Genomic DNA, 12040 nt, shown 5'->3' with positions numbered 1-12040 from the left:
ATGCATGCATGTATGTATGTATGTATGTATGTATGTATGTATGTATGTAGACCAAGGGTATATGTATCAGCGGTAACTAGATTGTTTGTCAAGGTGATTTCTCCTCCACTGGTGATAACGAGGCCTCGTAGTGAGGTTGTTACTACTGCATATATTTATCTTCTCCCGAGCGCTCCCAACGTCACTAAACCGTGGTGCTAAATTGGACCCGAACCTAACCTACCCGAGTACCCACGAAGAAAAAACGGGGACGTCACGTCAATTTCTGGAGTCACTATGCTATTTTAAGTTCGTAAGTTTCTGTCCTTCGGGAAAATAATACGTCAAAATACGATGTACTATTGAGGAGAACGTGTTGCGGCCTGGGGATAATATTCTGCTGGTGAGGCACAGTGCCCGATCACAGTGCCCGATCACAGTGCCCGATCACAGTGCCCGTTCACAGTGCTCGTTCACAGTGCTCGTTCACAGTGCCCGTTCACAGTGCTCGTTCACAGTGCCCGATCACAGTGCCCGTTCACAGTGCTCGTTCACAGTGCCCGTTCACAGTGCCCGTTCACAGTGCCCGATCACAGTGCCCGATCACAGTGCCCGATCACAGTGCCCGTTCACAGTGCTCGTTCACAGTGCTCGTTCACAGTGCCCGATCACAGTGCTCGTTCACAGTGCTCGTTCACAGTGCTCGTTCACAGTGCTCGTTCACAGTGCCCGATCACAGTGCCCGTTCACAGTGCTCGTTCACAGTGCTCGTTCACAGTGCCCGTTCACAGTGCTCGTTCACAGTGCCCGTTCACAGTGCTCGTTCACAGTGCTCGTTCACAGTGCTCGTTCACAGTGCTCGTTCACAGTGCCCGATCACAGTGCCCGTTCACAGTGCTCGTTCACAGTGCTCGTTCACAGTGCTCGTTCACAGTGCTCGTTCACAGTGCTCGTTCACAGTGCTCGTTCACAGTGCTCGTTCACAGTGCCCGATCACAGTGCCCGTTCACAGTGCCCGATCACAGTGCCCGATCACAGTGCCCGATCACAGTGCCCGTTCACAGTGCTCGTTCACAGTGCTCGTTCACAGTGCTCGTTCACAGTGCTCGTTCACAGTGCTCGTTCACAGTGCTCGTTCACAGTGCTCGTTCACAGTGCTCGTTCACAGTGCCCGATCACAGTGCCCGTTCACAGTGCCCGATCACAGTGCCCGATCACAGTGCCCGTTCACAGTGCTCGTTCACAGTGCTCGTTCACAGTGCTCGTTCACAGTGCTCGTTCACAGTGCTCGTTCACAGTGCTCGTTCACAGTGCCCGTTCACAGTGCTCGTTCACAGTGCCCGATCACAGTGCCCGATCACAGTGCCCGATCACAGTGCCCGATCACAGTGCCCGTTCACAGTGCTTGTTCACAGTGCTCGTTCACAGTGCCCGTTCACAGTGCTCGTTCACAGTGCCCGATCACAGTGCCCGTTCACAGTGCTCGTTCACAGTGCTCGTTCACAGTGCTCGTTCACAGTGCTCGTTCACAGTGCCCGTTCACAGTGCCCGTTCACAGTGCTCGTTCACAGTGCTCGTTCACAGTGCCCGTTCACAGTGCTCGTTCACAGTGCCCGATCACAGTGCCCGTTCACAGTGCTCGTTCACAGTGCTCGTTCACAGTGCTCGTTCACAGTGCCCGATCATAGTGCTCGTTCACAGTGCTCGTTCACAGTGCTCGTTCACAGTGCTCGTTCACAGTGCCCGTTCACAGTGCCCGTTCACAGTGCTCGTTCACAGTGCTCGTTCACAGTGCCCGATCACAGTGCCCGATCATAGTGCTCGTTCACAGTGCTCGTTCACAGTGCCCGATCACAGTGCCCGATTACAGTGCCCGTTCACAGTGCTCGTTCACAGTGCTCGTTCACAGTGCTCGTTCACAGTGCCCGATCACAGTGCCCGATCACAGTGCCCGATCACAGTGCCCGATCACAGTGCCCGATCACAGTGCCCGATCATAGTGCTCGTTCACAGTGCCCGATCACAGTGCTCGTTCACAGTGCCCGATCACAGTGCCCGTTCACAGTGCCCGTTCACAGTGCCCGTTCACAGTGCCCGATCACAGTGCCCGATCACAGTGCCCGATCACAGTGCCCGATCACAGTGCCCGATCACAGTGCCCGTTCACAGTGCCCGATCACAGTGCCCGATCACAGTGCCCGATCACAGTGCCCGATCACAGTGCCCGATCACAGGATCGGGCTACGAAGGATCTGGGATACGAAGACAAGGATCTGGGATACGAAGACAAGGATCTGGGATACGAAGACAAGGATCTGGGATACGAAGACAAGGATCTGGGATACGAAGACAAGGATCTGGGATACGAAGACAAGGATCTGGGATACGAAGACAAGGATCTGGGATACGAAGACAAGGATCTGGGATACGAAGACAAGGATCTGGGATACGAAGACAAGGATCTGGGATACGAAGACAAGGATCTGGGATACGAAGACAAGGATCTGGGATACGAAGACAAGGATCTGGGATACGAAGACAAGGATCTGGGATACGAAGACAAGGATCTGGGATACGAAGACAAGGATCTGGGATACGAAGGCAAGGATCTGGGATACGAAGACAAGGATCTGGGATACGAAGACAAGGATCTGGGATACGAAGACAAGGATCTGGGATACGAAGACAAGGATCTGGGATACGAAGACAAGGATCTGGGATACGAAGACAAGGATCTGGGATACGAAGACAAGGATCTGGGATACGAAGACAAGGATCTGGGATACGAAGACAAGGATCTGGGATACGAAGACAAGGATCTGGGATACGAAGACAAGGATCTGGGATACGAAGACAAGGATCTGGGATACGAAGACAAGGATCTGGGATACGAAGACAAGGATCTGGGATACGAAGACAAGGATCTGGGATACGAAGACAAGGATCTGGGATACGAAGACAAGGATCTGGGATACGAAGACAAGGATCTGGGATACAAAGACAAGGATCTGGGATACGAAGACAAGGATCTGGGATACGAAGACAAGGATCTGGGATACGAAGACAAGGATCTGGGATACGAAGACGAGGATCTGGGATACGAAGACAAGGATCTGGGATACGAAGACAAGGATCTGGGATACGAAGACAAGGATCTGGGATACGAAGACAAGGATCTGGGATACGAAGACAAGGATCTGGGATACGAAGACAAGGATCTGGGATACGAAGACAAGGATCTGGGATACGAAGACAAGGATCTGGGATACGAAGACAAGGATCTGGGATACGAGCACAGCTTTGTTTCACATTTTTTTTAATCCAATTACAAACTTCAGAACTTCACACCCAGCGGGTATTATTGTATCAATAAGCCCCACAGTCCTTCGGTGATCATAACGTCTAATAAATGCAAAGCATGCCCCCATGGTTGAAGATGTAGAGGTTTCGTAAAGTGGTGTTGAGGGGTCCTGAAGTATAGATGCTGCCCAACACAGGGCCAGTGAACATTTCCTCTGGTGCAAAGGCGCCACTTGAGCGGTTCTGCTCAAGTGACAACTAACTAAAGGGTCAGCTCTTGAAGTTAGTCACTGATTAACTTTTCAAAAGACATTCCGGTGTCAGATTTTTTAATGGAGGGTAGAGCGACGGTCTCGCTTCATGCAGGTCAGCGTTCAATCCCCGACCGTCCAAGTAGTTGGGCACCATTCCTACCTCCCGTCCCAACTCAAATCCTTATCCTGACCCCTTCCATGTGCTATATAGTCGTAATGGCTTGGTGCTTCCTCCTCATAGTTCCCTTCACTTCCCTTCCCTTCACTTCCCTTCCCTCCCTTTGCTTATTCTGTTACCTCTTCTTCTATTATGTCTTCTCTCTCTCTCTCTCTCTCTCTCTCTCTCTCTCTCTCTCTCTCTCTCTCTCTCTCTCTCTCTCTCTCTCTCTCTCTCTCTCTCTCTCTCTCTCTCTCTCTCTCTCTCTCTATCTCTCTCACACTCTCTCTCTCTCTCTCTCTCTCTCTCTCTCTCTCTCTCTCTCTCTCTCTCTCTCTCTCTCTCTCTCTCTCTCTCTCTCGTCTACTCCCCCCTCCCAGTACTCTCACTCGTCTACTCTCCCCTCCCAGTACTCTCACTCCTCTACTCTCCCCTCCCAGTACTCTCACTCGTCTACTCTCCCCTCGCAGTACTCTCACTCCTCTACTCTCCCCTCCCAGTACTCTCACTCGTCTACTCTCCCCTCTCCCTCTGTGCCTGGAGGCAGATCTCGTGGATAATGATGTGATGATGTAGGAACCGGTGATATGCAAATTATGAACGGGGGGGCGGGAGGGGGAATGAAAGGCCTTTGGGGGGAATGGGGGGGAGTCAGTGAGGGAGGGGGAGAGGGAAGGAGAGGAGGATGTGAGGGAGGGAGAGAAGGATGGTGGTTGAGTATATAAGAGGGAGGTAGGGAAGGAGGGAGACAAAACTATGGTAATTAAGGGAGAGGGGGGGGAAGGGAGGGGGACAGGGGAGGGGAAGAATGGAGGGAAGGATAAGGGAGGGGGGAGAAGGGGTGATTGTGGTCTGAGGTGAGACATCAGTCAGTTGACGGCTAATTAGCTATTCAACCGGGTAGGAATATTGATTAATGTGGCGTCTTGAGGAGCGAGCAGGAGATGAAGGGTGAGGGGGAAGGTAATGGGGAGGGAGGAGGTAATGGGGAGGGAGGAGGTAATGGGGAGGGAGGAGGTAATGGGGAGGGAGGAGGTAATGGGGAGGGAGGAGGTAATGGGGAGGGAGGAGGTAATGGGGAGGGAGGAGGTAATGGGGAGGGAGGAGGTAATGGGGAGGGAGGAGGTAATGGGAAGGGAGGAGGTAATGGGAAGGGAGGAGGTAATGGGAAGGGAGGAGGTAATGGGAAGGGAGGAGGTAAGTGAAGGGAGGAGAAAGCAGCAAGGAAAGTCAAGGTAAGCCTTGCCTTGCGGCCTCAGCCGGGGAAATCTATATTAATCAGTACTACTGTTTTGTGTGTGTTTGTGTACTTACCTGGTTATCTAGTTGTACTCACCTAGTTGTGCTTGCAGGGGTTGAGCTCTGGCTCTTTGGTCCCGCCTCTCAACTGTCAATCAACAGGTGTACAGGTTCCTGAGGCTATACACTTGAAACTGTGTATGGAGTCAGCCTCCACCACATCACTTCCTAATGCATTCCATTTGTCAACCACTCTGACACTAAAAAAGTTCTTTCTAATATCTCTGTGGCTCATTTGGCCACTCAGTTTCCACCTGTGTCTCCTAGTGCGTGTGCCCCTTGTGTTAAATAGGCTGTCTTTATCAACCCTGTCGATTCCCTTGAGAATCTTGAATGTGGTGATCATGTCCCCCTAACTCTTCTGTCTTCCAACGAAGTGAGGTTTAATTCCCGTAGTCTCTCCTCGTAGCTCATACCTCTCAGCTCGGGTACTAGTCTGGTGGCAAACCTTTGAACCTTTTCCAGTTTAGTCTTATGCTTGACTGGATATGGACTCCATGCTGGAGCCGCATACTCCAAGATTGGTCTGACATATGTGGTATATAATGTTCTGAAAGATTTCTTACACAAGTTTCTAAAGGCCGTTCTTATGTTAGCCAACCTGGCATATGCTGCTGATGTTATCCTCATGATATGAGCTTCAGGGCACAGGTCTGGCATGATATCAACCCCCAGGTCTTTCTCTCTCTCTGACTCTTGAAGTATTTCATCTCCCAAATGATATCTTGTATCTGGTTTCCTGCTTCCTACACCTATCTTCATTACATTCCATTTGCTTGGGTTAAACTCTAACAGCCATTTGTTCGACCATTCCTGCAGCTTGTCCAGGTCTTCTCGAAGCCTCAAGCTGTCCTCCTCTGTCTTAATCCTTCTCATAATTTTGGCGTCGTCAGCAATTAAGAGGAATGAGTCTATACCCTCTGGGGTATAGACTCATTTCTGATATACATTTACGTATATCAGAAACAGGATAGGTCCAAGTACAGAGCCCTGTGGGACTCCACTGGTGACTTCACGCCAATCTGAGGTCTCACCCCCTCACCGTAACTCTCTACTTCCTATTGCTTAGGTACTCCCTTATCCACTGAAGCACCTTACTAGCTACCTGTCTCTCCAGCTTATATACCAGCCTCTTATGCGGTACTGTGTCAAAGGCTTTCCGACAATCCAAAAAAATGCAGTCCGCCCATCCTTCTCTTTCTTGCTTAATCTTTGTCACCTGATCGTATATCTCTGTTAAGCCAGCAATGCAAGATTTACCCTCCCTGAATCCATGTTGGCAATTTGTCCCTTCTCTCCAGATGTGTTACTAGGTTTTGTCTCACGATCTTCTCCATCACCTTGCATGGTATACAAGTCAAGGACACTGGCCTGTAATTCAGTGCCTCTTGCCTGTCACCCCTTTTTGTATATTGGGACCACATTTGCCGTCTTCCATATTTCTGGTAGGTATCCCATCTCCAGTGACCTACTATACACTGTGGAGAGTGGCAAGCAAAGTGCTTCTGCACACTCTTTCAGTACCCATGGTGAGATCCCGTCTGGACCAACAGCCATTCTAACATCCAGAACCAGCAGGTGTCTCTTGACCTCCTCTCTCGTAATTTCGAACCCTTCCAAGGCCGTCTGATTTACCTCCCTTTCTCCTAGCACAGTGACCTCACCTTGTTCTATTGTGAAGAACTCCTGGAACCTCTTGTTGAGTTCTTCACACACCTCTCTGTCATTCTCTGTATACCTGTCCTCGTCTGTTCTAAGTTTCGTTACCTGTTCTTTCACTGTTGTTTTCCTCCTGATGTGACTGTGGAGTAGCTTTGGTTCGGTTTTGGCTTTGTTTGCTATATCATTTCCATGATTTTCCTCTGCTTCTCTTCTCACCCTGACGTACTCATTCCTGGTTCTCTGGTATCTCTCTCTGCTTTCTGGTGTTCTGTTATTCCGGAAGTTCCTCCATGCTCTTTTGTTCAGTCCCTTTGCTTCCATACATGCCCTATTATACCATGGATTCTTCTTTTGCTTCTCGGAATTTTTTCCTTTGTACCGGGATGAACCTGTTTACTGCCTCCTGACACTGTAGGGTGACATAGTCCATCATATCTTGTACAGACTTAGCTCTGAGGTCTGTGCCCCTTACGAAATACCTTGGGGCACAGAGAAATTCTCATCTCCTCATAGTTTCCCTTTCGGTATGCCAGCCTTTTGTTTCCTAGTTCTTTTTTTTTGGGGGAGATAATTCCTAGCTCTGCCAGGTACTCAAAGTTCAATACACTGTGGTACTCATTCCCAAGGGTGCTTCCATCTTAAGGAGATATAGACCTGGATATTTATATAGTAAACACTCGATTGAATTTGACAAATAGTTTGCCAGTATGGGCAGTGAATAAGAATATAAATAAAAGACTAGTCATGAGATGTGGAGAATTTCCTGGGGGTGTGAGGCTCGCTTCTGAGGACGTAGATCCCACTTGAGCACCAGAAATCCTGAAGGGAAGTCGCGCTCCTTTGAGCTCCTGTTAGAGAAGAACCCCATGGTTGATATATCTTCTAAAGGAAGGAAGTGTGCAGATGTTTCAGCTGTGGAATTAATCTGGAAACGTGTGGGCCCGAGTCCTGGATGGCAGGAAGAGTTGTGAAACCATCCTGAAACATTTTCATGGGCAGCCGTGTGAGCGCCCTGGTCAGAGTCAGGGAGTGGGCGTCCTTGCAGGAAACAATTCAAAGGTAAGCACATTTTAACCAGATAACGGTTATTGCTTGTAGTTAGTCGTGTGCCCAGCGGCCGTAGCAAATGTTTATTGATATGTTAGGCAAATTTTATTAAGGCTGTGAGCTGAAATAAGGGAGTGAAGAGGAGACGACCAGCTGGAGGAGGCGGCGACGCCCACCCCTTCGAGCGCTCGTGGGTGACTGAGGGAGCCTAGCTTTTGGCGGAGGAGCTGCCTCACAGCGGCAGGCGGAGGATGGACCAGCCCAAACGTAGGAGAGTCCTCTTACAGTATGTGGGAAGCAGGGAAATGTCGCGTGAAACATTTATTGTGTGTATTTCATTTCAGTTATATGTTTGTAGAGGAACATTATTATTGTCGTATCAATGGGTTGCAGGTTTGAGGATGGAGTTGAGGGGAGTACTTTGAGGCCAGAGAAGAAGTTAATGAGTGGAACTTCAAGGCCATAGGGGTGGATGTTGTACCCTGTGGAACAGCAAGACCCATAGTGAGGAATTGGACCTCAAACTGTGTGAAGAGGTCCAGTGAAGTGAAGTTTCACATGCTTCTGTGGAATCAGTGGTGGAGTATCACTGGAGTCCAAGGGAAACTTCATGGTGCAGCAACCTGGAAGAGCTGTAGAGGATCCTGATAGATAAACCTGGAAGAACCTGATGATGCCAGGGTAGTGAACTTCCAGATGTGGGAAGGAAGTTCTTATTGGCTACTTGTAGGGAGTTGGTAGAGTGCTTGATTGCCATTAGTGTGTAAGACTCAATGAAAAGTGGGTGATTGGTTATCATTTTTGTATCAAGGGATACTTATACTGAGGTTTATAGAGTTACAGCTATAGGCTGGATTACCTGCAGATACATACATATATATATATATATATATATATATATATATATATATATATATATATATATATATATATATATATATATATATATATATATATATATATATATATATATATATATATATATATATATATATATATATATATATATATTGTGACGATAATCTCTTTCTAGAGAGATTGAGCCTGCTCTTCCCTACCTCAAGTTACGTCAATTATACAAGTACAAGATGCTACATTCAAGATACGTCACTGGTAGCACAAAACGTTTTGACCAGGAGGCAAAACGTACCCAAGATTCCCCCTACTCCACACTCTCTCCATGCCGGCTTGTCGTCAACCAGCAAACTACCGATTCCAGCCTGCCTGCTCCTGATTGGTGACTCGCCGACCGCGCACCTGCACACTGCACCTCCGCGCCCTCTACCTGAATCGACGTCGGAGCCCTGACCAGCTATCAACTTCAGAATATTCTTTGAATATATTTCAGCTCATAGAGTTGACATCTCTCTCTGGCATACTAAGCTACTGGCTTGTATACGAAGGGAGGTCTCAGCCATAGCTGATATTCTCAGCACCATTTTATTTATTTCACCATTATACTATTGTGTCTCACATTGTCTTTGCATTTATCTTTGTTATTTAATCGTACTTTTCACTCCCCGAGATTTGTCTTTATTTTCATTTATGTTTAAAGTAAATATATTAAAGTTTCATTGTTCATACTTTGTGGTTTACGTGTTCCTCCCTCTCACTTACCACAGACAACAGGCAAGCAGTCTAAATTTTTGTTTTATGTGTGACCAGGCATTGACACCTGCTATTGGAGGACTGCCGAACACCAACACTCCAACACTTTCCCGTCACAATATATATATATATATTGTGACGATAATCTCTTTCAAGAGAGATTGAGCCTGCTCTTCCCTACATAAAGTTACTTATATATATATACAACAATAAGATGCTACCTTCAAGATACGTCTACCAGTAGCACAAAACGTTTTGACCAGGGGGCAAACGTACCCTAAACTCCCTCCCTACTCCACACTCCCTCCATGCCGGCTCGCCACCGTCATCAACCAGCAAACTACCATTCCCAGCCTGCCTGCTTCTAATTGGTGACCCGCCGACTGCACATCTACACCACAGCGCCCTCTACTTAGTCGATGTCTGGGCTTGAACCAGTCAGTGAAATTAGAATATCTTGTGCTCTCAAGCTGTGAACAACTAACTGATATACGCTCTGTCTATCGGGTGGATGTTTCTCTGCTAGTGCTTTATTCTCAGCACCTGCTTATTTCATTTTGTCTTTATATTATAGAGTAACGCCATCCCTGTTCTTAATTTTTGTTATATTTTTTGACTTGTTTCTTTGCACTGTACATAGCCAAGGAATTGTCTTTGTTTTTAATTTGTTTTCAATTTAATTAAAGTTTCATTATTCATACTATGTGTTTTGCGTGTATTCCCTTACTTTACCATAGACAACAGCCAAGCAGTCGATCTTTATTTTCTTTAATGTGATAGGCATTGACACCAGCCATTAAGAGGACTGCCGAACATCTACACTCCTTCATTTTTCCATCACACATATATATATATATATATATATATATATATATATATATATATATATATATATATTTATATATTTCTAGGGCTGATACTGCCATAATTGTTTTTTAAGATTTAACCCACTAGGTGAGGTTTGTAGAATAAGTGGCGAGCCAGGAGTTGGGCTACCACTTGGTATATTCAGCTGATAGAGTCCTGATGGTATTGGTTTGTAACCAGGTTATAATATCATAAGGTGTTGAAGTTTATATACTTATATATTGTATGTGAGTGCTTTATATATGTTCTGTGTTGCTATTAAATGTTTGTAATGAACAGGTGTTTGCTCTTGTTCTACCCCCTCCCCGCTCAGCTCGTTGTCGCCGTGTGGGGGCTTAGTGGGCGGCTGCCAGAGTGTGATGCTCCTTGGGACAGTCCTCTGTCCTTTTCTAGCCTTGTGCTCCTGCTGCCGTCCTCTCCAATTCTGCTGGGCATCTTTTCCTTTTCCTTCTGTTTCGTTTTTCTCCCCCTTCTTCTCCTATCTGCTTGCCGGTTCCTACCGACCTTTTGCTCGTTCTGGTTCTTCCCTTGGACTTCTTCTATTTTGACGCCCGGGTGCTTGAGGAGGCATACTCATGCACCCGTAGAACTGCAGTACCCGACGTCGAGAGCGAGGGGAACCTTTTATTGTCAATCCCCACTTCGTCACTGAACCCGATCTCGACGGACTGTCGGTTTCTTAAGGTGGCGTTTGTGGGGCGTATACTCACGACGCACCCCTAGGAGGCCCCGACAAGATCGGCGATAGCTTCTTGTTGGGTGTCCTGCCTCTAATTGTGGCTCCATGGTGGGTGTGGGGGCACATTCGTGAGTGAATTCGTAATTTCGTCAAGATGATAACCCCTGTTTCGGCTGCTTCTGGCTTACCTTTTCAGGCTCGTGGGGTGGGCGACCAAGCCCCCGAGTCGGTCCGTATTGGAAGACCGGGCTCTGTAGCCTCCGCTGCATTGGGCCCCGACCTTGCTCCTCCTTTGGCCTCTCTGACTCCTTCCCCTGGCTCCCCTCCCTCCTCTGTGGTTGAGTCGAGCCCCAAGCCCCCAGTGGTGACTACCTCGTCCCCTGGCGCGGCTCCTTCTCTAGTTGTTACTACTGCGCCTTTTAACCCCTCTCTCTCTGGGGGTTCTCACCGCCGTTCTCGTCACGGCCGCCCTCGCTCGATTCCTTCCAGTTCTGCTACCTATCAAGCCTTGTTTGGTCCCGCTTCGTGGGCCAAATATTTTGATCTCCTCCCTCTTGATTCTGCGCCTCCTGACGATTTCTCCCTTCATCGACATCTCATTGATTCCGTGGATGCCTCCAATACTTTTAACCCCACTCGTCTCGGTACGCGTGTCGTTGCTGCTCCTTCTCAGGATGCTGCTTCCCGCTTGGCTGCCTTATCCTGCCTTGGCGAGACCCCCGTTCGGGTCTCGAAGAACGTTCAGTTGAATGCCAGTGTTGGCACTATTTTGCTCCCGCCCCATGTTGCGACCGGTGTTCGGGACCTACGCGACTGCCACGACGATATTCGACATATCCTCGCTGCCCAGGGCCATTCTATTCTCCAGGTGGACACGTTTACTCGTCCCCCTCGTGGTAGTCGCCGTCAACCCCTCCGGGTTGTGAAGATTACCTTTGATGGTAGGACCCTTCCACCCTCTGTCATTCTTGCTGGTGCCAGGTGCTCTGTCCAGGAGTACATTCCTTCTCCTCGGCTCTGCAACAAGTGCTGGAGGTTTGGGCATGGTGCCCTCCGCTGCTCCGGGACTGTCTCTCTCTGTCCTTTGTGTGGTGGCGAAGGTCACTCTAAGTCGGAGTGCGCTTCTCCCCAGGCTCGTTGCCTCAACTGCGGTGAGGCCCATCCTACCTTCTCCCGTGCGTGTGTCCA

The sequence above is a fragment of the Procambarus clarkii genome, chromosome 31 (genome assembly GCF_040958095.1).
Source record: "Procambarus clarkii isolate CNS0578487 chromosome 31, FALCON_Pclarkii_2.0, whole genome shotgun sequence".
Lineage (NCBI taxonomy): Eukaryota > Metazoa > Arthropoda > Malacostraca > Decapoda > Cambaridae > Procambarus > Procambarus clarkii.
Note: the sequence above shows the minus strand (reverse complement) of the source record.